Here is a 26,790-nt window from a genome sequence, read left to right as displayed (position 1 = left end):
TCAATGTTTTGGAGAATTACAAAGTTTCTGTTTCTGCAACTTAAAAATTTTAATTTGTAAAGTCTTGAGTATATATTTTAACATTATGTATATACTTAAAGATAATTTACACTCTAGGCCTAGAGAGGAATTTGAGAGTCATAACTCAAACAAAACATTGACTTGTTATGACATTGTTTCCCTGAACAATTCTTGAGAAAAAAATATTTTCCTATATACTGTTTCCAAACACAACATCGGAAAATGTATTCATTGCACTCTCTTTGATCCCCTTTACAAGAAAAGGTAATCAGTATGAATTTGTGGTCCATCTGTAAGTTTCAACAATGCACATGCATATTCGATACTGAAATGAAAATTCTGATCACTTTGAAGGTGACCACTGAAGCAAAGTGAAAATCTTGAAGTAAAGTTAAATAAATTGGAAAACAACTTCGTAGAAAAACAAATTTTATTCAAAAAGACAAATTTCGACTAGAGATGCCTAAAAAGGGAGACAACGCCACAACTTTGGAGAAGCACATAATTTGTTTTCATCAATACGAATTGTGAGCTCGGATTTTGTGCACAAACCTGTTATAATCATGCGTGTGCAAATTGTTCTTATTCTTTAGTTGTTGAAATTTCAAGACCGTTTGGTAAATATCATTCCTTTCTTATCCATACTCTTTAAGTATGGTTCCACGTAAAAATCAGGCAAAATCGCATTTTCGTGATAAGTCCATGTTCACGAAATGAACCCAAACTTAGCATACTAACTCACCGTAATATGTTTAGCAAATATACAAAGTAGTTTTGATTTGTTTCGCCTTGTTCCAAAATTATGGACAGATAATTATGAACATGGAGAATTCACGCTTAGTGCAAATCCATACAAAACACTACTTGTAATCCCTTTGAAATCTAAAAACAGCAAAGCGGGTATGAAAATATATCATTATATAACATTAAACAAATAAAAAAGGCATGCTCTGAAATAAATATTTTTTTTGAAAGTTTCAATATAACATTTTAAAACCTCTCTGAATGTTTCGATTTTAATGCAATTTCGGTTATCGTTCTTGAATTTAACCTCGATGATCGCTAGGGGCGCTGCATTGTCAACACGCTAAGTGCGCGGAATATGGCGGATCCAAAACTGAATGCCGTGTAGGACAATATTCCGACAGAGTGTGATCTACCCTGAAGCCTTATCTACAGGAAACGAATATATTTTTCTTCGGAGAGAGTCAGAAATACATTGATGCATATGCCGTCACTGAAGATAGACCGTGTGTGGAGCAGCCGACAACGAAGACCGAGCAACATAATCAACATATCTTATATGGCATGTCACCAAGTCGGCGCATTATGGTAATTTCAAATGGTGTGATTTACATATTTAATAAGTCAAAATTCGCAATATTTATTATTCATGTTATTACTAGCATAAAAATCATAACGAATGTTGTATTATACAATGTAGCATTGTATGAGACGACTGTGTACAGATGACACCTACTCCCTTGTTTCAAAAAGTCTCATACTTTCAACAGTTACGCTATATGTTTTAGGCCTAGGCTAATCGACGGCATGTTTCATTTGTAATGGTCTGCAATAATAGCAGACATCTACGTATCCTCCACACAAACGCTTCCTCTCTCAGATAGAAATGTAGATTATGCCTAACTGAGGATCAGTAGGAGTAGGTATCATCTCAAAAGAGTGTGGTTTTATGTACTACATGTAGATTTCTGTCGAATTTGCATATAAAAATACAAGACATGATATGACTTTGTGAGATGCAATGTTTAGTATATAATGTAATCGTCAATTATGGAAGTCTCAGATAGCGTAGTGGTTAGGTATCCGCTTCAGCAGGTCGGAGGTACCGGGTTCAAATCTCAGATTCGATGGAATTTTTTTCTTCAATTTATTTTATATACACATCATTTTTTTTCCCCTTCAAGGTATTCTATATAAACACACACAATTTTTTAAAATATTATTTCATATGCACAAAATCATTTGTTGTAGTGATCACCATCCAGCTCTTGACAAATCAGAATTCGTATTTTAAAAATATATGCATACTATTAGACATATCAAAGAAAATATTTAGGGTCTGTAGATTTTTAAAAATTCCATTTTATTGTCAAACAATTCATAATGTTAATTATAAATCTTTATATCAATCAATAACACTAAGTTGAGTCTTCTTGACATTTTTATGAGATATCTATTATATTACTATTTAAAGTCTGCCTCAATTTGATATGGTCATGGGGACTGGTCAATGCATGGGTTCTTGAATGTATATTTCTAATAATAATATATAAATATAACAAAGATCAAGTCATTTAGCTAATGTATATTTCTTTAAAGTTTTCATACCAGCATCATGGAGTGTCATTACCATCACTACATGCATTGGTAACCTCTGTGGTAAATACATGTAGCGCATATGTACCAATGAATCTACAGTGTAAATGTTTTATAAACCTTAAACTTGGTAGAGCAGTATCATATAAATAATCCTGATATACAAGCACTATATGACCCCTTCTGATAATGAGGTCAAAGTCAACCCCCCCCCCCCCATTATAGGAAAATATTGGTTACTCAGAAACCAGACTCAAAACCTGATACAGCTGTTGCCCTGACTAGTATCTGAACCTACTTGTCACTGATTTAGAATATTTGGAACACCTTCTCAATGCTATATACAAGTTTCTTTAAGCATTTCTTGTTTTCAAAAGTTTTATATGCTGTTTTAGCATTTTTATTCTTTCTAACTACATGTATAATTTAAATATCAATGTGTACTATGATTACTAGGCTCTGAGGTGTGTACTTTAATTGAAAGTTTTATGATATAGAATATTCAAACATTCTCAAAAACTAAAGAAATATATATTATATATTGAGGAGAGAAAAATAAGTAAATTCTTGTGTCCTGAAAATCAGTGTCTATCTTATTGTATTGTAGGTCTCTGCAAAACCCAAGGATATACTTAAAGTGGTAACAGGAGGAAAATCAATCAAACCAAGTGAAAGTACAAGACACTATTACAAAAGGAAAGCAGAGGAGTCCATAAATTCAATGTTGAACATCAAGACAGCCTAAAAAATTGAATCCAAACAAAATATCAAAACTTTATGAAGAAATAAACGACAAAGTGTCAAATAAACATGAAAGCATTCTTATATAATGTGTTTATTCAAATTATTTCAACTGAAATTCCTAATGTACCTAAATTCGAAAGGGAAACAACTTATGAAAAAAAATTAAACACCAATGGGTTGAACTGTGTAATGAAGTTGTGTTGACATGCAAAAATACATGTATAATGTGATGCATCATAGAATAGCTCAAATGGTCTATTTTATGCAATTTTTGGGGTCTTCACCCACCCCTTTCTGGATGGAGAAGGTACAGACATGAGTATTCCCACCCTTATATTTTTTTCTGGATCTGCCTTTGCTTTGTAAATATGTTCGTAACAAATATATTTCTGTGCTCATTTGTTCCTTTATCATGTGTATGCCTTGTTTGGGGTTACACTTTTAAAAAAGTATGATTTTGAAATAAACTTTTTAAGCTTCAAAGAACTCTTCCGTGTACATTTATCAGTATACAGTTTATAAAGGATCTAAACTTACAAGTTGCAACTGTTAAAAAATCTTATAGATAATGGAATGTATTGATGAAATAATTAAGAATTCATTTTCAATTCACTTTACAGACACTAATATCTACATGGATTATGTAAAACACAGTTGTTTTGTCATCTGAAAGCAACCTGTAATCATTCTTGGTAAAAGATACTGCCATAGACATGATAAATGAGTCAACTTACATTTTTTAAACTACATTATTGAATTTTAAAACAATCCCACCTCTACATTACATGTATTTTCATAAAATTATATAAAGTCAATATAAACTGTCCAAATTTTACAATATTAATGACACAAATGTCTGCAGTTTCTGTTCTCATTTTTATTTTTTCCTGAACAACCGTATATATTATACGACTGTAAAAACGTACATTTCACTAAAAGTTTTTGTTCCATTCTTACGAAGGATTCATAAGGAAATCAAGTGCTAAAAAGTTTATTTTAAAATTTGAGCCATATCATGTTTCTAGAATTGTTAGCCAAAGTTTTTAATGTCCAGATGCTTTGTAATAAATGTTTTAAATTTCATATTACATAGAACAAAAATGAATTCAAAATGATTTTTCAAATAAAAGATATTTTCAGTAAATTATTTAGGGTAAAACACAAAAGTTGATAAATTATATCTTTGTTTTATCATAAAGGATTCTCTTGAACATGTTGAATGTATTTTCAGTTTTGTTTTTCTGAAGATAAACGTTTTAAGAGAGCATGGACATTCATTCTCTTTATACTCGAGACTATAATGCCAATTTCTTGTCATTCGAGATTCGAGCAACCTACAACGTTCGTCGTTGACCAGCCTCACAAGAGATGTTGATAGGTGAATTTCAAAATGAAAAACAATTGCCAACCAAGCATTTTTTTCTTTAATCTGTTAATTACCCACCCACTCCAAACTATCCAGCCAAAAATACTTGCAAGTTAAACTCGCCATTCAGTGCAAAATATCCTATAAAGGCCGGTCTAATAAGTTGTTTACAATAACCTGAGGAAATCTGAAAGAAATGGGTTAATAATAAACGGACTTTCGATCCCGACCCAAAATGCTATGCATCGTTTCTCGCATTTACATCTATATACATATCATTATGGTATGTAGACACATAAAGAAGATCATTTTAGATATTAATAAATATGATAATTACTAGAACATGACAGAAAAGTGTACTTGTTGAATAGTTTGTAAGTAGAAGAAAACTTAAAAACATGAAAATGTATTATTTTCCCGCCATTTTTCACTATCTTCATATATTTTTTTCCGAGTACAGTAAAAACTTTCAAAAAAAATATTGATTAAAATTTTTTTCAATAGCATGTACTTTATCCGTCTAATTATAAAACTTTTTTGAAAGTGTTTGCTGTTTCGAGAAAAATGGTCTTAAAGTTGGAATGTTTTTCCGTTGGAAAATCCTTCCGTTAATTACAGCAACGGTTACCATGGTAACACATAACAAATACTCACTGTGACAACAGAAATTCGTAAACAGTAGCCTTCTTCTTCATTTTACCTAAGCCATTTGAAAATGTATGATCTTTTCATGTAACAAAACCTTTAAGAATATATAGCGGTTTTATGAGTCAATTTTGGTCAAAACATGGGTATTCTATTTTTAGTAACACAGCTCTGTGAAGGTGCGTCATATGAAAAAAATATTATCACCGAATGATTTCCTATAAACAATGTTACTATATATATAAGTATCGGCTCAATCCCTGACGGTCGACTTATCACCCTCTGCCTGATTTTTACATGGAACCATACTTAAAATTATTCCGATTATGATTCTGCGCGACATAACATGCAAATTCTCCAACACTAGGGTAAATCTATTCGATTTTTTGGATTTAGAATTGACTGAACTATTTGTTGCAATATCTAATGGTTGCATGTTCTTGAGTTGTATCATGCAAGATGTCATTGAGTACCTGACAAACTGCAATGCCCTTGCTGTTATACCTGGATATTGATGCCATAGCCATTCCCTGAATGACCAAACCATGTAATTCAAATTGATCATTTAATTGATTACCCTCTGAACATACAGATTTGAAAAGGGATACAATTTCAACTCCACAGATATTTTTTATTATCTCATCTCCAAGATAATCTGATAATGACACAGTAAATTATTTCAAACAATTTCCCCCAAAAAAATGTAATCCAGAAATTTCATTTTTGATGGAATAGAATTTCATGACAAATTTCCCACTGATAATTCATTGTACAAAAAAACACTTTTCAAATTATACTTCAACAAGTTCAAAGTCTTTTAATTCCCTTGAAGTAATTTCTTGGGCTTATAAATTAAGTAATTTATAGTAGCCACGGCAGTTTAAACACTATTGGGTTCTTCTTTTTTCGCATTTCCCAAAACGTACCTTTTAAGATTGATAAAAGTATTGTAACATATGTAATCTCAGCGAGATTCGTCGAGGCTGGATATTGGGACTGACGCCTCTTCCGAATCTCAGACCAGTGTCACATAAAGCGATTCGGGAAATCTTGCCTGAACTTTGGCCGCTTGTTGCGATTAAAATGGGTTAAATTGAATTTATTGTCCGCTTCAACTTTTCGCCTTAGACATCCTATTAACTCCCTATCACAATGAAACATGCATTTCTTACCTTTACAAGGTGTAAATCCCACAGTAATTCAAGTTGGCTATTTTCGAAGCCATTGCAAACGGTCACCATTTCATATTTTACCTTCTCAACACTGGAGAGTTCCGATAAACTACTTCATGACAATTTGTACTATGATTGAAAATACAGAACTTACTGGTTGACAATTACTTTGTACAAAGCATTTAAGCATAAAAATTAAAAGCAATAAAAAGAAAACTGTGTAATATTTAATCAATCTATTAGAAGGCGTCCTAAACTATCGGAACTCTTCAGTGTTGAGAAGGTAAAATATGAAATGGTGGCCGTTTGCAATGGCTTCGAAAATAGCCAACTTGAATTACTGTGGAATTTACACCTTGTAAAGGTAAGAAATGCATGTTTCATTGTGATAGGGAGTTAATAGGATGTCTAAGGCGAAAAGTTGAAGCGGACAATAAATTCAATTTAACCCATTTTAATCACAACAAGCGGCCAAAGTTCAGGCAAGATTTCCCGAATCGCTTTATGTGACACTGGTCTGAGATTCGGAAGAGGCGTCAGTCCCAATATCCAGCCTCGACGAATCTCGCTGAGATTATAACATATGCAATCTGGGTTTAATGTGACGTTACCTTGAATAAAAACGCCCAATTGTTTACATTTCAGGCTCTGACAGTGAACATCGTTGTAGCCTTTACAATGTCAATAAACAATACTTTTATCAACATACGCACAAATATAAGTACATGTGTACTTACGATTCGTGCCTCCTTAAGTTGCTTAAGTCTTCAATGAAATGTACGTAGATATTTTCGCCCTTTAACATAAATTTCGGTGAACACACACTATCAGTCTCTTCGCCAACTTCTGTAAACACATGCTATTTTTCCCGCTAAAACGTCACGCGACAAAGTTGAAATTAGACAAGTCGTTCTTGAAATAATATATTCATACGCGCTCACGTTGTCTAATAAACAGACCAGACAAAACATTTTTTAAGGATAATTTGCAAGTTATGTCGCGCAGAATCATAATTGGAATAGATTTAAAGAGTATGGATAAGAAAGGAATGATATTTACCAAACGGTCTTGAAATTTCAACAACTAAAGAATAAGAACTATTTGCACGTGCATGATTATAACAGGTTTGTGCACAAAATCCGAGCTTGCAGGTAATAGCAAGGGTCTTCTCGCTACGCGAGTCGACTCAAAAATGAGTTCAACAAGAGGCCCAAGGGCCACATCGCTCACCTGTGCTCACATTTAAAGATTTTCCCTATATATTTGTATGCAAAACTTTGATCCCCCTTGTGACCCCATCCTACCCCTGCGGCTATGATTTGAACAAACTGAAATCTGAAATATGTCAGAAAGCTTTCAGGTAAATATCAGCTTTTTTGGCTCAGTGGTCCCTGAGAAGATTTTTAAAGATTTTTCTATCTATTGGCATTTAAAAATTTGACCCCCTATTGTAGCCCCATCCAACCACCGGGGGCCATGCTTTGAACAAACTTGAATCTGCATTATGTCAGGAAGCTTTCATGTCAATCTCAGCTTTTCTGGACCAGTGGTTCTTGAGAAGAAATTTTTTAAATGACCCCACCCTATTTCTGCATTTTTGCAATTGTCTTCCCTTTGAAAGGGACATGGCCCCTCATTTGAACAAACTTGATAGCTCTTCACCTAAGGATGCTTTGTGGCAAGTTTGGTTGAAATTGGTCTAGCGGTTCTTGAGAAGAAGTCGAAAATGTGAAAAGTTTACGACGACGACAGACAACGAACAAAATTTGATCAGAAAAGCTTACTTGAGCCTTTGGCTCAGGTGAGCTGAAAAGCATCAAGTCTAGGTCCCCATTTTTGCCAAAAAATACATGCAACATAAAACAAAACCTGTATATACATGTATAACAATAATATCTGTATTTTAATTACTTATAAAGAGTCAGACTTCTGAATCCTGTTTGTGATTCTACTTACCATCAACTGTTCGAAGGCCGATTCTGAATACCCGTAATTTCAGTTGGATTGTAGGAATGCGGTAAATTGAGTACTGCTGCCTGCCGACTGACCAGACTTCAGTCACCACCTATAGGGGAAAAAAACTCACATGATTAATGAACATATTTGATATATATTTTCAATAGTATGTTCCTATTGCGATTAAAGAGCTTGAAATATTAGAATAATGAACTGCGTTTCATCTACTACCTCTAGATATGCATATGCCCTACCATGGAACAAGATGCCGATGAATGTAAAAACATAATATAAACAAGAGGCCCAGTGGCCACATCGCTCACCTGAGCCACATTGGCTCTGCTGTTGTTCAGGGTCAACACCAAAGTATAACAAGGTCTTGCCATAAACATGATAAAGAATTCATATTCAAAACAGTGCTCCAAGTCACATCTACTATCAGGTCGCAAAATGGCCATCTAGAAAAATTTCTGGTCGCCATTTTCATATTTCTAGTCGCCATGTTCAAAATTTCTACTCGCCATGGTAAAAGATTTTGTAAATAAGGTCTACAAGTTTTTTTTTTTAAATTTGAATATCTTTCAAGAAAAAAATCAACACCGATGTATGCGATTTGTTTGTTTTATTTTTAAACTGAATAGAAATGTGCTGTGAAACATGCTGGATGCTAACAAGTCAAGTATTTACTCTGGCAAAAGTTGTATTGCATTGGGCCATCCTGTATATTTTACAGTACGCTTCTGGGGAAGAAAACCTAGCGTTCCAAACAAGGATTTACTTTAAAGTCCTCAACTAGAAAACTGACACGGTCAGCAAGGGCCCCGCCGAGGGTTATTAGAGGAAAGTGACATCTGTATTTGATATAGCAATGTTTGGGGCTGGTATATATGTTAGAATTAATAATATATAAAGATACATTGGAATGCCAATTTGTGAAAAAGGAATCATGAAGCATATTTTTGAGAGACTTATGCAATTTAAATTACTTCTGTTTGACACACTCATGACATCCACTCAAACACAACAGAGTGCAACAAAATCCCATTGTAATAGGGGACTCAAAATGGATAACTGGTACAAAATATGGTACATACTATTCGAAAAGGATTATGAATTTGACATATTGATGTCTTGGAAAAGGAAAAGGAAATTCTGACATCGGGGCTCTAAGCGTTTTCAAACACATTGTCATTTGATAAAAGTGTTCTACATTTTTAAAAACAGAGATTAATATGTCTTTACATACATAGGTGAGAAAGTTTCCATTATTCCTAGCCAAGACATACCATGTATGCGCAAAAAATGCATAAGCAAATATCAAAATATTCACATAGAAAATGTGGACGAAGCGCAGCGAAACACGCCATTTCGAGAATTTCACCGACGAAAGCTCGTTAACAGTAATGAATAAGGTACACTCATTTTGTATCTATTTTGTGACTTTCTTTATCAAAAGGAACAGTTCTCTAATGTGTAACGTGCAATTGCTACATAATTCAATAACTTGAAGCATGAAGCAGTTTCACTTTGCAACCGGATATAAGAAATTTTATTTCGTATTCCGATCCCGATCGAAAGTTGTTGACTGGGAATGACGTGTTTTAATTCAATATACATGTAACATCAAGCACTTTTTATATTACATTTAAAAAACCCAAATATATACACATACACAAAATTTGAAAACTACGATAAAAACTGTTTGAGTTATCGTGTCACAAAGAAAGTGTTGACGGACAGACAGACGGACGGACGGTCGAACGGACGGACAATGTAATTACTATAGGGCTTCCCGCATTTCATGCAGGGCCCTAATAAGTGAGCCTTCACTGCTTACGCGAATAAGAGCTTCTACTTTTGTTGGATATTTTACTGAACAATCAGTACCAGCATCAATAAGAACACTACATCCCGAGTTTGTAATTGTCTGTGAAAATTAGCTGCAACAGTTGCCTCGCTCGACTTACTGCTAATAATGCAGTCACGGACAAGACGTGTATCTTACTGTTACCGTGAATAGTCACAGTTCCACATTTGAAAGATGTACACCAGGTCGTGGTGAAATCGGACAATGGGTGTCCAGAAATGGTGGACGTTGCTGGCTGATTGGCCTCACAAATTCTGAAAAACATTTTGCAATCTCTATATCAACCATGAAAATGCCTTATCAAGACTGAGGTTCTTCCTTTACTTTTGCATTTTTCTTTAGACACAGAGCGATTAAGAAAAATAATAAAAACGCAAAAAATTGATGGAATTCGGCCGGATCAGAAACATTATTTCTTAAATCGTTTTTTTTTTTCACGTCTAAAAATAAGAACTACTTATAAATCTATTCCCTTGGCTCGTCCGGTAATGCAAACCATGATGACACCCCCTAGGATTATGTACAATATTATAAATTTTGTTCAAATTTTCTCTTCTAAAGCATGCCATTGCTACAAGGAGATTTTTCTATGAATTTCATTTTTAAAAATCAAATAGGTGTGTATTAGTGACTTGGAAAGATAGAAAGTAGAAATAAGGAAAGTTGCCTCTATTTTCGAGAGCATACAGTTCAGAAGAAGTCGCGGGTCAAAGGTTAAGTAAGTCACCGTGAAGGCGGCAGAAATAAAATGTATAGGTATAAAAATATTTCAATCCCATTCACGTATAAGTTTTATGCTTTAATGATTTGATATAAAAGTTTAAACCATGGGAGAAAACTAGAATGGGCGGTTTCTGCTGCCTAATTTCAGTCATATACTGAGTATTTGACAAATAGATATTGTTTAAATTAAACCTGACCAAAGCATGAACATTACAAAATATGTACATACCTACGTAGCTGCGCTCGCTCAAACGGTAGCACCGTCAACATATTATTGATTATCGCACTTGAAACAACAGATGCATTTGCTCGACTGCCCCTGATACAATTCTACAAACATACAATTTACCAGAGGACGGATCATCTAAGGACGAATCAACTGTAGGACGGATAAACCTGACACCGGATGGTCTGACATGGATGCAATTCGAGGAGTTCCGATTGACATGGATGGTATTCAACCGTCCGAATTTACTCTTACTTTACTCTCACATAAGGCTGTGAATATTTTGGCTTTAATGATTAATTTGTTTTAAAGTTTTCTTTTTTCTATTTAAGTAACAAAAACGCTGACCGGTAAATATTTCTTCAAAACAGTCAATTTCATCTATTCACAGGTGACCCCCATAACATCACTGCATACAATATTTTCCGTTCCATTTTCTGTTCCGCGTTTTAGCAACACCCATGAAATTTGAAAAACTCGTCTGTCCTGAATATTTCTTTCATGGAACTCAGACAAAACCAAATAACCAGAGGAATCTAAATAAATGGTACCTACGTGTAATAGTACTGTACCCGCCAGTCATTTTTGCTAAGTACCCGCAAATATAAGCTTTCTGTCTGATCACGTTGATTCGGCGCGCGGCGTCCATCTTCGTTTTCGCTGCAATTGTCTTCTGCTTATCAAGAAAGACAACTCTTCTTTTAGCAATCGCACACTCTCGGGCCTTGCCGGCAAGCGGAATACAACACATTCATATTCCCGAGCTTACGGAATGACCCGAGAAGTTCCTTTCAAGATTTTTTTTTTTTTTGTGGCGGATCAAAAAAAAATTGCAACCAAAGGAAGGAAAGGGAAATCCTTTTATATGACCCCCCCCCCCAACTACCATAACCAAAGGGGTTTGGGGTACACGTACTCCCGTACCTTTTAGATCCACCAACGTTTATTCTAAAAAAAAAATCAAAATTTTATAGGCTATAACATCTAAATATAAACTGAAAAAATGTCAACGTACATTTTCATTCTTGACACACCTCCCCCATTTTTATTCACCCATGGTGTGACGCCATTGCGAAATATGGTTTCAGGTTTGGCCCTATGTTTTCAATTCTACAATAGCAGATCTGGACCTTTTTTGAAAATGAGAGAGATGTGACCCAAGTGTGTACCTTTTTCTCCTAACCCCCCCCCCCCCCCCGTCATAAACCCCCCCCCCCCCCAGCGTGGAGATCCCAAAATGGCAAAAATGGACTATTTAAAAAGCAAACATAGGTGCCTATGAACAAAATTGACATGCTTTTTTTTAATCAAGCCCCGCTACTCCCCCCCCCTCCCCTCCCCCATCCACCCCGTCCCGTCCCGCTAGATCCGCCACTGCTGCCCCGCTACCCCCACCCCACCTCACTCCGTCCCTCTAGATCCGCCAAGTTGCTGCTGTACAACAATATGCGATCAAGAGAGTAATTCATTCACTTTTTTTGTATAGAAATATAATCAAGTGGCGTAGCGACCTTTACACAACACCACAAATGAATACACAGAATCTTCATTGTTCATCTTTTATAGATCCCTTTTGTTTTTAGAATTTTAATGTCAAACTTCATACTATCAATTCAAAGCAATATCAAATCATTTAAAAAAGTCAAACTAAAACCCGATAAAGTTTCTGAGGTCAGTATAACTCAATTTGTGGAAAAAAAGATGTCATACTCAATTTGTGGGGAAAAAGATGTCATACAGAAAATTGAGACGGACTGTTTGATTTTCGTTCAAGGTAATTTGATCAATAATTATCCAAATTATGTTGCTGAAAGGAGAATGAGATATTTTTACTTTCTGATTGCCTCGATATTATTCATTTTTTTTTTTTTTTTATGAATTTTTACTGTCTTTTGGATATGACCTTAAAAACGTAGGTCCCGCGTCGCGACAGGCGTTGACACGCTAACGAACCCTCATTGCTACGACCCTGAGCGCTAAGTATAGGTCTAAATTTGTGGTACTTCACGTACAGCTGGTGACATCTCAAAATGAGTGACGGGACGTAAAACAATCAATCAATCAATCAAACGTATCATTAATTCTTGATTTGATGCATGAATCAGACGAAAAATTGGACGGAATACTTTTTTTTCTTTTCTTTTTTTCATTTGAGACATGCATCAAATAAAGAATAATAAGTTTTATTTCTTATCATTTGATTATATTTTTAGAATAGAAAAAGAAATAGTTCTTCTCATCAAAAGCTTGAATTAACGCTTTTGAAATGGTGCGTAGGAATACCTATATACGTAACAATGAAAACAACAACAAAACTGGCTGTGTGTTCGGGTGAGGTAGAGTTACTGTGTAAAATTCAAATGGATTATACGCCAAATTAAAGGTGCAATGGTTAAAAGCTGAAATAGATATAAAGGAAGAGAACAAGTGGTGACTGGATGTATGTTGCATTGCATTCGGGACGTTGAACACTGGTTGTGTCGTAGGAACGGTGGAAAGCGGCTCGGCTCCATTTCAATATATTGAGTAAAAAGCTCAACACCTCTTCATCTAAATGGCCCTCGTTGACTGAGTCTCGTATAACGCAGTTCAGTTTCATTAATATTTACCAGATCAAAAGTCGCTGTTTGCTCCGTCATGTTATTGTAACGTATTTACATTAACTTCTGGGATCGTACCTGGTCAATTCCAGGGTTTGGGGTATTCAACAATAACAATTTAAACTAATTGGTATGATTTTAGTGGACTGCCAAAATATACAAATATGTCCTAACCTTATCTAGCTTAATTATAATCAAACAGAGAATCACTATATCAATCAGAGGCAAGCAACGATAGACTGGTAGTGCTAATTTAAAATGTAGAGCCCAGTCGCCCTCGGATTACCCCATATACTGTAGGACGCCTTATTCAGGACGGACAGTATATGTGGTAGTAGCCCTTCAACCACTACACTCACTGTAGGATGCCTTATTCAGGACGGACAATGAGTATAGCGGCCTGAACGACGGTCTGTTCAGCCAATGCGGACGACACCAAAAAACGAACTATGGCTAGCCTCTTTACTGGAGGTCAACCTCTTCGTGGCAGGCCAGACTTCTGATGGCCTTCCAAATTCACTCTCTAACTGTAAGAACAGGTGAGGAATTGTTTACTATGAATACTTGATTAGTACACATAATCTCGTCCTCTCAACTTGGCTGGGTCTTCTACCTGAATGACACAGACGACTGCGGAGTCTCCATATTTATACACAAATTAGATCACGTGATGTAGAGTGACTAATTGAGAACTCCGCATGGTCGAACCTCAAATATCCGGAATCATTACATTATCGAACTCGTAAAGCAGACGATACATACCGTAATCTGTCTACTACTACCAGACAGTGGAAATTTCCGTTCTATCAATTTAGCGCTAAAATTACAACGGCCTTTAAGGGGGAAGACGCATTCTAGAGAAAAGTAGTCCCGCTTGCTTAGTGCAGATGAACTCCAGACGATTTTTTTTGTTTGACACAGGAATCAAACGAATTTTTCCTCCAATCAGAATCCAGGTTATGTCATCACTTTTAAAAGTTATTAAATGATTTGAGAATCAATAACATGTGTTATTATTAATTTCAAACATCAAATCTATTTTGTTACATATTCAAGAGAAATATTTTTTAAGAACATTGCGATATTTTAGGGAATAAATAATGCAATGGACTGCATTTTCGGCCGTCAACCTTCAGGGACTTCGCCCCCCCCCCCCCCCCCCCCCCCCCTCATGACATTGTTTTGAGTTGGGTCAATGACATTGTTCTCGACTCACTGAGGGTCTTACTGCGGCCCCCGGACCCAATTGTGGTTCCGGGGGGGGGGCCACTTTATGAGGCAGTGGGTGCAAGGCGAAGCCCTGGTGGGGGTCCAGGAGTCGAAGCCCCCGGAAGCTCCTGGATTTTACAGATTTTATGGGGCTTGAAATATTTCTCCTATTAAGTCATTTGTGCTATTTTCTATCATTTAAATAAGGTGAAGTTAATAAAATTACCCAAATTTTAAGGGGTTTTTGGAAAAAATTAAATTCTCCCAATAAGGTAATTCAAGAAATCAAAGAATTTTTTTTCATTTATTTCTCCGTGAGTGGAAGAAATTATTGCTTCTTTTATCGTTTAGTACATTTTCCGAAACAAGATACTGCGGTTTGCCTTAAATTTGAACATTTTAGGGGGGCCCGCTGCGCCCCTCTAAATCCGCCACTGGTTGGTAATGTAATCTAATCAACAAATTCGTTTGTCGGTCGGTTTCAAATCAATCTAACTAAATTGAGATGTTAGATTCACTTGCATACTCGCCAACATAACGTTATGTGAGTGGATCGGAGGATGGAGGATGAGTCATAACTAAAGAGAGATAACTCTGAATCAAACTTTCCAATTCATTAATAGAAAATCGGTCAATAGTACACATATATAGTCTACCAGTAAAGGAACACGGAGCGAAGGATATACATTAAATGAAGTTTAGTGCTTAAGGGGGTATACTACATCGTCATAATGGCTGACTTCTTTTAAAACATGAAGGAAAATACGAATACATGTATCAACAACACGACAACACCACTACATGTACGTATTCCTTTTAAAGTTGATTGTCTCGCTGTGTAGCTCAGTCAGTGAACGTGTCCACTGTTTATCTGTAGTCCAGCGGGGGATGTATTCTAGTATTACTACTTTCTGTGAAAACTCTATTTTGTGACTAAATACAGTTTTATGTTAAAGATATCCTCAGTTTTCATTTATATCAAATTTATCTGGTGTGTTCTTCCTTCTTAACAAATTTGATGAGAAAAAATAAACACATACAATTTATTTTGGGTTCTAGCATTAATTATTTAGATTTCCAAGACGTCTTTCAAAAACCCATAGACCTCAGAAGGTGTTTTTTTTTTCTTCAAAGCCTGACCTGTCTTTCTATAATTTTGAATCCTCGGACCAAGTTCAACCAATACATGCTTATTTCAAGGGTTCTAATTTGAAACTCTGGACTAACATTTAGTGTTGTACAACTGGCAGTGGGTAAACATAGACAAATATATTTTCTACGTAGCACAAATGTGATGGGTTCGGTTCCTCCGCCCCCATATATACAGTTTTGAAAGTATCGATAAACATCTAGTACTTTACAACTTGAAGTGCATCCATATAGACAAATATATTTATTTTCTACGTAGCCCAGGAGTTATGCGTTCGGACCCTCCATCTCCCTATATATACGTGCGTGAAATAGCATCTACTAATGGATTTAAAAAGAATCTGTCAATATTGTACACAAATCGCGCTAAATAATAAAACTAATCAAAACCTTTATTTTACAGCAAGGTGGTGATTATCATGAAAAATTGAGATAACAATCCCAATAGAGTAAAAACATATTTTGATTTAACCCAATGATTGGATAACTCAGCATTCACAAAACAGTAAAAACGTGTCAACATGTTTGATTCCCGCTGTTTTAATCATACATTCAAATTCACTCACATACCTCCAATTAATCAAGTGACGTCACGCATCTATCATCTGCTACGGGAGTACAGGCGCAATGCGGCGCACTGTCTGTGTAGGGCATAACACGGATAGGATGAAAATCCAATGATTAATATGAAAGGTGAAGATAACAGTGATCAATCTCATAACTCCTATAAGCAATAAAATAGAGAGTTGGAGAAACACGGACCCCTGGACACACCAGAGGTGGGATCAGGTGTCTAGAAGGAGTAAGCATCCCCTGTCGACCGGTCACACCCGCCGTCAGCCCTATATCTTGATCAGGTACATAAGTTGAAATCGAAGTTCACCTTGGTGTATTGCATATTGTCTTTCTCAGAAAGTATCGTACTGATCTGATCCCCAAAATGTCGTCCATTGTCAAGGTCAAGGTTACACCATGTAGACACCTAGATTATGTATATTTGTTTGATATTGGTAGGATTGGTTAACTATATATCATATCGTTAAGTGATTGGTGACTGTATTATGAAAGGTGAACATAACAAACAGTGATCAATCTCATAACTCCTATAAGCAATACAAAATAGATAGTTGGGCAAACACAGACCCCTGAGCACACCAGAGGTGGGATCAGGTGCCTAGGAGAAGTAAGCATCCCATGTTGATTGGCCACACCCGCCAGTCGTAATACTATACATCTCATTGCGATCCAGCCTCACCCTCCAACATCTCTCAAATGCACTAACATAGTGAAGTTGAAGTAACATACATTTGCTCCGTTTGGGATGTATGGGTTGTCATATGGTTTAAAAATAAATGAATATAAATAAGGACCATCGTGTACCAATACGTCTGATGACTGGTACTGTCTTTTGATTGACCGTCACATACATGTAGTCATAGGTCATAAATCCTAATGAAATAGAGAAGTAACTTACATTTATTATAATTCTTATAAAGTTAATTTATTTTAATTTTAATTAAGTAACTTATATTTTAAAAAATCTTACATTAAAAAAAGACTGTTCAATTTCGCAAATAGATAAATAAAATAAATTTAGAATATGTTAAATCAATTAATTTAAATCAATTAATTTAGAATTAGTACCTGCTGTCCAATTATATTATGATTTCTCCTAATAGCATACTGTTTAGATAAGTTAGAGGAAGATGTATTTGCAAATTCTAAGTAACAGTCCCTCTTATTTCATGAAAAGCTGTTGATAGCTAAGAAACACGGTTTTAACGAACGCTGTAATCGATGACGAATTCACGATTATATTGAATTCAAACTTATAATGAATTGACATTTATAATGAAATCACGTTTATGATGAATTCACGCTTATAATGAATTCAAACTCACAATGTATACACGCTTATATAAAGGTATAGATAACGAAGAGTGACCAATCTCATAATCCAGATTACGAGCTGTGGATCCAAATCAAGTGACGTCAGATCACGACATTGAAACCACTTCTGTGGTGGACAAGAAGTCTGAAGAAGGACAATGTAGTATCCATTCTGACTGGACAGAGCATGCGTAATCAGTGTAATGAGAGACCCTGTAGGGTTGTATACGATGATGTTCTTATATTGTATTCTATTGAAAGTAAGTATTAACGGCAAACTAACAACTCAACTTTATGACAAACGGGATGATTTCAGGCTCTCCATCGTCAACTTCCCATATCTATGTAGCAATATTTCATTATCTCCTGCATATGTATTTATATCTCTCAACTTATTCGATACCGAAAAGCTTGTTCTGCTTATGTTCAGTTTTTAAATCTAGTCAAGCTACTACCAAACAAGTAGGTGGTTCAAGGGTTTCAACAGTGTCGTTTGAAGTCAACAATTAGCAAATTCTATGGTCGTTAAAGTGATATAGTTCGCCAATACAGTACAACCTATCATTGGATCAAATGCTGTCTGACATGTTTCATACCGATTGTTGGACTGTTGTCAGTTAATGTTACTACTTGTTCCATACAAACAGGATGTATTACCTTATATGGCACAAGAAAAATTAACATTGTAACTTAATTATTGCATAATCAAATTCCTTACACCATTGTAAATTAACCATGTACAGATGACAGCTTGAGATTGTATGTTGTTTAATAGCATGGTTTTATTACGACATCCGTAAATCAGCCATTCTCTTGATGATCACACTGGACACGCCCCTCTTGCGTTTGTCGGGAGTAAGGGTGTTGACGTCAATAGTACAGTTCGGATCGTCTAATTCGGGACGTATATCCTCCCCAAAATCCTCCATCACTGTTTTCAGATTAGTATACTCAGCTCCACCACATCTGTCTTTGAAGAGTCGCAAAACCCGCCGAAGTTCTTCCTTGGCCACACTTCAATAAAATTCACTGATTAGTTTAATCCTATGCACAAAACGATTTCGATATTAAAGTCACAAGTGAATAATGACTTGTGTGGGTGTTTGTATTCTCTCTGAAGACTACAATCAACCGATTTGATTTGCAGTGTTTGTAGAGACATTCTTCTTTTCTAGCTAGATCTTGGTAAAAAAAATTTATCAGAAGGATCTTAAACTAAATCTGAACTAAAATGGTTGAATATTTTATTCCTCCCAGTCCAGACCTTTGTTCGCGTACACACATAAAACTTTCCGGTTAAGAACCAAAAAAAATGTACAAACTGTACATCACACCATACAAATCCCCCTCCCGTGTCTCAGTACGGTTTAGTTAGTCTTTGAAATGAATACTCAGCAATTATTAAGTTTAAGTTCAGCAATTGTGTTTGTTTTTTGCATGGTTATTTCGAAATTAAAATATTGGTAAAAGTTCTATTTGTCTGTATTTTAGATTGATTGATAAATTCTAGATTGTTTTTGTCCCTCTCGAGTATTTTTACTTATATGGCGACGTCATCATTGCCAATGGAAGGGTGCAAAATTTAGGCCTTTGCTCGGACTTACGGACTTCGAGCGGGGAGAGATATTTATCGTACCACATCTGCTGTGACACGAGGCTTCGGGTTTTGTGGTCTCATTTGAAGGATCCCTGAATTTAGTCGCCTGTTACGACAATCAAGAAATACTGAGGACTTATTCTAATCAAGGTTTCCACCGTGGTATATTTTAGAGATCTGTGAGAAATTGTTCACTTTGAAATGTTACGAAAGCATTCATATGGGAATACGATGATGTCTTGGCATAATTACTAGAGGTTTAATATACGAACAGAGTCACACTAAGGCTGTACAAATGACAACTGCCCTTTCAAAAGACGAAATTCTTCAAAACCATGCTTCAGTTTTAGACACATTTAATATTCCAGTCAATGGGTCGAATGAATATGAGTTACCGTACCTATACTGGATTCCTAAACTACATAAAAACCCTTACAAACAAAGATACATTGCTGGATCCAGTAAGTGCTCTAACAAGCCCCTATCTTTGCTCCTCACGAAAATGCTAACAGCTGTGAAGGAGAAACTTCAAACTTACTGTGCGACTACATATGCCAGAAGTGGTGTTAATCAAATGTGGATTCTAAAAAATTCTAAAGAACTTTTATTGAAATTGAAATCACAGAATTTTTCCCAAATCAATAGCATTAAAACCTATGACTTTTCAACACTATACACGACCATTCCTCACGATAAATTAAAGACTAAACTTTTTGACATCATAGACAGTTGCTTCTTCAACAAAAACGGAAAACGGAAATATTCATATCTAGTGATCAGTCATTCAAAAACTTACTTTGTTAAACACCACTCTGATTCCACGCACAAGTACTCTGAAGTTGAAATAAAAAATATGCTAGAGTTCCTCATTGACAATATCTTCGTGGTCTTTGGTGATCAGGTCTTCCAAAAGTCTGTTGGAATTCCCATGGGCACGAATTGTGCTCCTTAGTTAGCTGACCTGTTTTTATATTCATATGAAGCAGAATTCATTCAAAAACTTTTACGTGAGAAGAAAAAATCTCTCGCTGTGACCTTCAATTCGACGTTTAGATATATCGATGACGTTTTGTCTATTAACAATGATAGCTTTCATTCATATGTCGATTTGATATATCCCTGTGAGCTCGAAATAAAGGACACCACAGAGTCGTCCACTTCTGCTTCATACTTAGATATTTTATTGAAAGTAGACATTAACGGTAAATTAACAATTCAACTGTATGACAAACGGGATGATTTCAGCTTCTCCATCGTCAACTTCCCACATTCATGTAGAATATTCCATTATCACCTGCATATGGTGTTTATATATCTCAACTGATTCGATATGCAAGAGCTTGTTCTGGGTATAGTCAGTTTTTAAATCGAGGTAAGCTACTGACAAACAAGTTGATGGTACAGGGATTTCAACAGTCTCGATTGATGTCAGCATTTCGCAAATTCTATGGTCGTTATAACGATCTAGTTCGTCAATACAACCTCGCATTGGGTCAAATGCTGTCTGACATGTTTCATACCGATTGTTAAGCCGTTCTTTGCACACTGATTTTGACTGCGGATAACTCCGTTTACCTGATCAGGATATGGGGCTCACGGCGGGTGTGACCGGTCAACAGGGGATGCTTACTCCTCCTAGGCACCTGATCCCACCTCTGGTGTGTCCAGGGGTCCGTGTTTGCCCAACTATCTATTTTGTATTGCTTGTAGGAGTTATGAGATTGATCACTGTTCGTTATCTTCACCTTGCATGAATACAATTCTCACCAATACTTAATGTTCTTAAAAACCGGTCACGGTAGCTCATTAGTAGAATGTTCACCTCGTAACCGAGAAGCATGGCCACGTTAAAAAGGTAGTGATTATTCCTTCGCCAAAAGATCGACATTTATAAGTGCAAATAGCAGGTCTTTCGGACATGACCTTAAAAACGAATATCATGTATTATGTATCGCAGCATGCAGGTGTGTTAAGAAACCGCATTGTTATGGCCATTAGCACTAGGCATGGAGTTATATCTTTGGTGCACAACCTACAATTGGTGACATCACACTGTGAGTGACAAAGGACGCAGTAAAACAATCTACTAACCCAAACTTCCGCCATAGTTCGTTTGCTCACAAACCAAACTCTTCCACTTAGGCATTATGGGATAGCGATTTCTTAGGACACGTATACTGTGTGACGTCACTGTAGAATGACGAAAAAACAACGTCAAACGTAAACATTTCAAATCAAGAACGTAAACATAAAGCTCATTACTTTACACTAATAATTTGAACAGTCTATACCTACTTTTTGATGATCTTTTGATCATTTATGATTAAAATAAAATCCATACTTTTATATTAATGTTAATATTTTCAAGCTTTAACTACGAGCTACTTCTTTAGTGTGTGTGTCCCCGCGTGATAATCGCGGACTCACAATATACAAATCTGTATATTGTACTGCGTCACATAGGAGAGGTCTATACAAAGGTGACGTAATGAAGCCTCGACGGGGAGTTTGTCTACTAACCATGCTGTTAACCTCTCTGGGTCAAGGGTCAAATGAATGGATATTATTTTTGTTTGTTTTAAACCCCTTCAAAACAAACCTCTAACGACTATTTGTCTCCAATAATCTTTAGTGCTCAGAACTTCTTCTCTGTTCAAAGAACAACATTCTGATTACCCATAAATCTTCGCAAAACACTGTCCGATTCGCTTATGTCATCTAAAGAAACGTAGGCGAATCGAATAGCGGAGAAATATATCTTATATTCCGTAACTTACTTGCAACGGCTCTCCTTTTCATGGCCCACATATTCGATTGCGCGCCAGAATGCTTTATAGAATTCTTTATCATTCAAGCAGGGAACAAGCGTGTTCAGGGCTGAAGGAAATTAAAGTTAAAGGATGAAGAAGTGAAGATAATGGAAACTGATCAATGTCATAAATCCTAGGGTTTCATTATAAAAGAACCCAAATGATTGAAAACGCGACGATTCTTTTATAATACCACGTGATCACGTGGTCTTCGTCATTTAATCATTTTATCATTACGTCATAGATGAGACATTTTCTAATATTCTTTCCCATTCTACTTAAAACGTCGTGTTAAATTCCTTTCTTTATTTCTTTTCAAAATCATTAAACTTAATTGAGAACATTTTTACGTGGTATGATTATATATTTTGATGAATGTTGGAATGTTTACCTTCTGTATTTCGGCACAGTTTGATGGATATAATGTTCATTTTCTTTATCATGTTGTTGGGTGGAAAATCCGGCTCGCAATCTTCAGGCGTCGTTAGTTTATAACAAACACTGGCGTTGGTGAAATATCTGAATCATTCGAAAAAAATTATATTCCATTTGGAACTTACCAAAATTTAAAATAATGTGTTAAGTTGGATAAATGAAATTTAAAGATACGTCTCTCTGAATGATACATTTTATCGAACACGAACAAAACTGGGAATAAAATGTTAGTATTCAAAGTTTGCTTTTGGAGTACAGATAGGCATATTGTTTGTAATGAAAACTAAGATTAAATTTTGAGAAATGCATTTGAATGTAAATTTAGTGGTTGGAATTTGATTTAAATCAAATTGTAAACTTTGAATTCTAGATTATAGATCTGAAAAGCAACCAATATGCGGTATTGCGTGCAGTTGGACGGAATCTTAAAACCATGAAACAATACTCTAGTTTACAGATCTGATAAGGAATCAATGCGCGGTCTTACATCAAGTTTTAAATAATTTTAAAACCCCGAGACAATACTCACCCACAGACTCAGGGTTATTGAAAAAGTCGTCCGGGAAATGCAAACTTCCATCGGCGTTGGTAGGTGGTTTTAAATAGGCCACATCCACAGACCATTTTATGCAGTCATCGTACAACTTATCACAGGGTTTATCTGCCTCTGTAGTTGAACAAATGATCTTTCTATCGAGGTCTGATTTTCCTCTCCGAAATTATGATATTCTACAAACTGAAACCATTTACCATTCGATGACGGTCAAACAAACCAGCTCTCATAATCCATAGGTCTCTTGGTTTTATCATAAGTCCCCCTTCTCTAGAAATGGAAAGCTTTATGTTGAAAGGTAAACGAAGCTATCATGTCACAATGAAAGCGCAGTAAACTTAGATTGAAGTTTGATTTGAAATTGACCTTTGACCTCACGATGTTATTGTCGGGAGAATGTAGTAGACATTTTCTTTTTGCAAAAGATTAGCTTGACATAGTAGCACTTTATCATCTGAAAACTGTATATCATTTAAATACAAAAAAAGAGAAATTACTAATTGTGTTTGAATATGAAAGTCGCGTGTTTAAACATTTCAACTTAAGACGCCTCCATAAAACAGGTGCAGTTTGTTCTGATCTTTGATAGCATAGTAATCATAATATTGAGGGTTTGTCTGATACAATGACTCCATAAGTCTTATTTCTTGACGATCGACTAGAAAGTACGAATGCTTATTATTAAGATTTATCCAAGATATGTCACAACGAAAGCAAAGCCACTAAACCTGTGGTAAAAATTAGACATAATTGTTGTTAGAGAAAGAAGCTAAAATCATAAAACGTTTGACGAACAACAGTGGACTGGTCACAAAAATGTTGATCAAAAATGAAAATAAACATACAGAGCTTTTCAACACCTTGAGATGAAAATCTATAACCTCAAATGTCGCAATAGGTTTAATGATGAATCATTTCATTTATGTTTGTACTTTGATTTTAGTAAAGTTGAGTTGCGTTTACCCACGAGGCGAGACTGACGTACCTTGGGATAAACAAGGCAAGCAGATGTACCCTGGGAAAGTTAAGTTGTGTCCTGGGATAGAAAACGTCTTTCTTAAATTAGTAAAGGCGTGTCTGGGGATTGAAAAAGGCGTGCCCTGTGTCTTGGGGAAAATAAAGCCGTGTCATTGGAAAATAAAGGAGTGTCAGGGGAAAGTACAGGCGTTTTCTGGGATAGAAAATATGTGTTATGGGATAGGAAAGGCGTATTCTGGGAAAGTAAAGATGTGTCTGGTGATAGTAAAGGCGTCTTCCTCGAATGAAAAGGCGAGGGAGACATATCCTGAGATACTCAAGGCGATCTCTTCGACATTAAAGTGGGGAAAGCATGTCCTGGGGGTAATGAAGATTGAAATATATGTCTTTCAATAGTGAGGAAATCATATCTTAGGATTCTCTAGTTGAAGAAAGCGTGTCCTAGGCGGATGAAAGCCGAAGATAACGAACAGTGATCAATCTCATAACTCCTATTAGCAATAAAAAACAGAGTGACGGACTTGTAGATAAACTCATTGATTTGATGCAAATTCGAGGAATATGCAATTTATATAAAACACATACATATTTTTCTCTGCCAAAGTTGCCTCAGTGAAAACTTTTTTATCTAGAATATGGATATATCTTAATTTTCACAACCAGACCATATGTCATCTACTTAGTCCTAAAGAACCTTAATCGCACCAACATCCATTTCATATATATGTGAATACTTACGTATATTTAATTGCTGGGATAAAATTTAGAAATTCATTTCAAAATTAAGGATTATCTCCCTCGTGCATAGCTCTTATCCTTAGACAAATTTGACTCCACTTTTTGGCACTCTGTTTTTCACTAAAATATCTTTTACAAGTTTACTGTTATTTCGGATTTCAAAAATTTCAGTTGAGCATCACTGAAGATACATTATTTGTCGAAATGCGCATCTGGTGCATCAAAATTGGTACCGTATAAGTTTTACATTATGAATCCTGGGTCGAGGCATCTCCTGGTGGACTGTTAGTCCCCGAGGGTCTCTACAGCCCAGTAGCTAAGTACTTCGTCACTAGCTTGAAAATACTGTGATATTAGTTAGAAATTCATTTCAAAATTAAGCATTATCTCCCTCATGCATAGCTCTTATCCTTAGAAGAATTTGACTCCACTTTTTGGCACTCTATTTTCCCTAGAATAGCTCTTACAACTTTACAGTTATTTCGGATTTCAAAATAGGTACCGTATAAGTTTTACATATAGTAGAGCCGGATTACACATGTGTTGGGTTAGAAATGCTTTAATATATATTCATTTTATTCATGTCAGTTAGATTTTTCATAAACATGTGAAGATGATATAAGAGCAAGACATAAACCTACCCTGACTCTCTGGTACTAACACCTCACCTTCTCTGCTAACAACACACGCAGTGGTACCTCTACACAAAATGGCTGTGATGATCACAAACCCTAACGCTGAAACAGGCGGCATGATAGTATTGGTAGTTTGGTGTATACATGTGTCGCATCAATTGTCTTATATACATTTACTTCCCAAATTATTTCGACAATTACGCTAGTTAGTGCAGTCATTATTCTCTATTTAACGCAATCGTAAAATCCTCAAATTGTACAAAATCTCCTCTCCTTTGTTTAATGACAAACTTCATTACAGTGTGAATATTATCTGTGAGTTTTGATTACCTGCAACTGGTATCTTTATTCGAAGTGTGAAAAAAATATAGTAATGCAAAACCAACTGAAGCATTGTTATATAGATAGTGAGTGAAAAGTTCAAAAGCTTATAGTCCTTTTCAATGTGGCTTCAACTGCGAATTAAATGCACTTAATGTCATACCGTCCTGACAGGGTTATTTTGTGTCATATTTGATTTTCTTTGAAATGGTATCTTTATCCAACGTGTAGTAAATATGTATCACCACCAATCAAACCAAACTTTATATATACTAGGGGCTTATTGAACATTTCTGTTGTTGTGTTATATTCTGTTTTCTGTTATGTAATAACGTTACATAAACACTCCTGCGAGTCCTGTCCTATATCCGTGGTTTCACATTATGTATGAAACTATGTCACTTGGTATTTACACAAATTTATCACATATGATTAATGATAAAAATAAGGTTGAAAGGTTTTTATTACGAAATGCATGCATCCGGCATTCGCTTGATTGTCGCACTGGCAACGCCCCTTCTGCGTTTGACGGGGAAAGCGTGTTGACGTCAAAGCTGCACGTCACAGATTTATTTAGTTGATGTAATGATGTTACATATTTCCTTAGTGATTGAATGACATTACAGATTCCCTTAGTGGATGTAATAACATCATATATCTCCTTAGTGAATATAATGACGTCACAGATTTCCTTAGTTGATTCATTGTTATTTCGGATTTCAAACATTTCGGTTGAGAATCACTGAAGAGACATTATTTGTCGAAATGCGCATTTGGTGCATTAAAATGGGTACCGCATAAGTTTTTACATTGAT

At 35.7% G+C, this 26,790-nt stretch overlaps 2 long non-coding RNA genes across 3 annotated transcripts in view; both read right to left on the bottom strand.

Moving 5' to 3' along the window:
- Positions 1-26,790, bottom strand: part of LOC125657387 (uncharacterized) — a 199,676-nt gene that overhangs the window by 123,341 nt on the left and 49,545 nt on the right. The window contains exon 6 of the long non-coding RNA XR_008798333.1: positions 8,245-8,353. This is a non-coding gene — a long non-coding RNA (uncharacterized LOC125657387). The remainder of the gene's footprint in view (positions 1-8,244; positions 8,354-26,790) is intronic.
- LOC125657385 (uncharacterized) lies at positions 18,659-25,794 on the bottom strand. Of its 2 annotated transcripts, XR_007363301.2 has the most exons (6): positions 25,661-25,794; positions 23,501-23,573; positions 23,280-23,417; positions 22,707-22,834; positions 22,283-22,382; positions 18,659-18,922 (listed from the first exon to the last, which is right to left on the bottom strand). It is a non-coding gene; the product is annotated as an uncharacterized LOC125657385 (long non-coding RNA). The 2 variants fall into 2 exon arrangements; XR_007363302.2 differs by lacking the exon at positions 23,501-23,573 and having other exon boundaries at positions 25,661-25,776.

Source organism: Ostrea edulis, chromosome 9 (assembly GCF_947568905.1).
Source record: "Ostrea edulis chromosome 9, xbOstEdul1.1, whole genome shotgun sequence".
In the NCBI taxonomy this organism is placed as follows: domain Eukaryota; kingdom Metazoa; phylum Mollusca; class Bivalvia; order Ostreida; family Ostreidae; genus Ostrea; species Ostrea edulis.
Note: the sequence above shows the minus strand (reverse complement) of the source record. Positions and strands in the feature narration are given on the sequence as shown.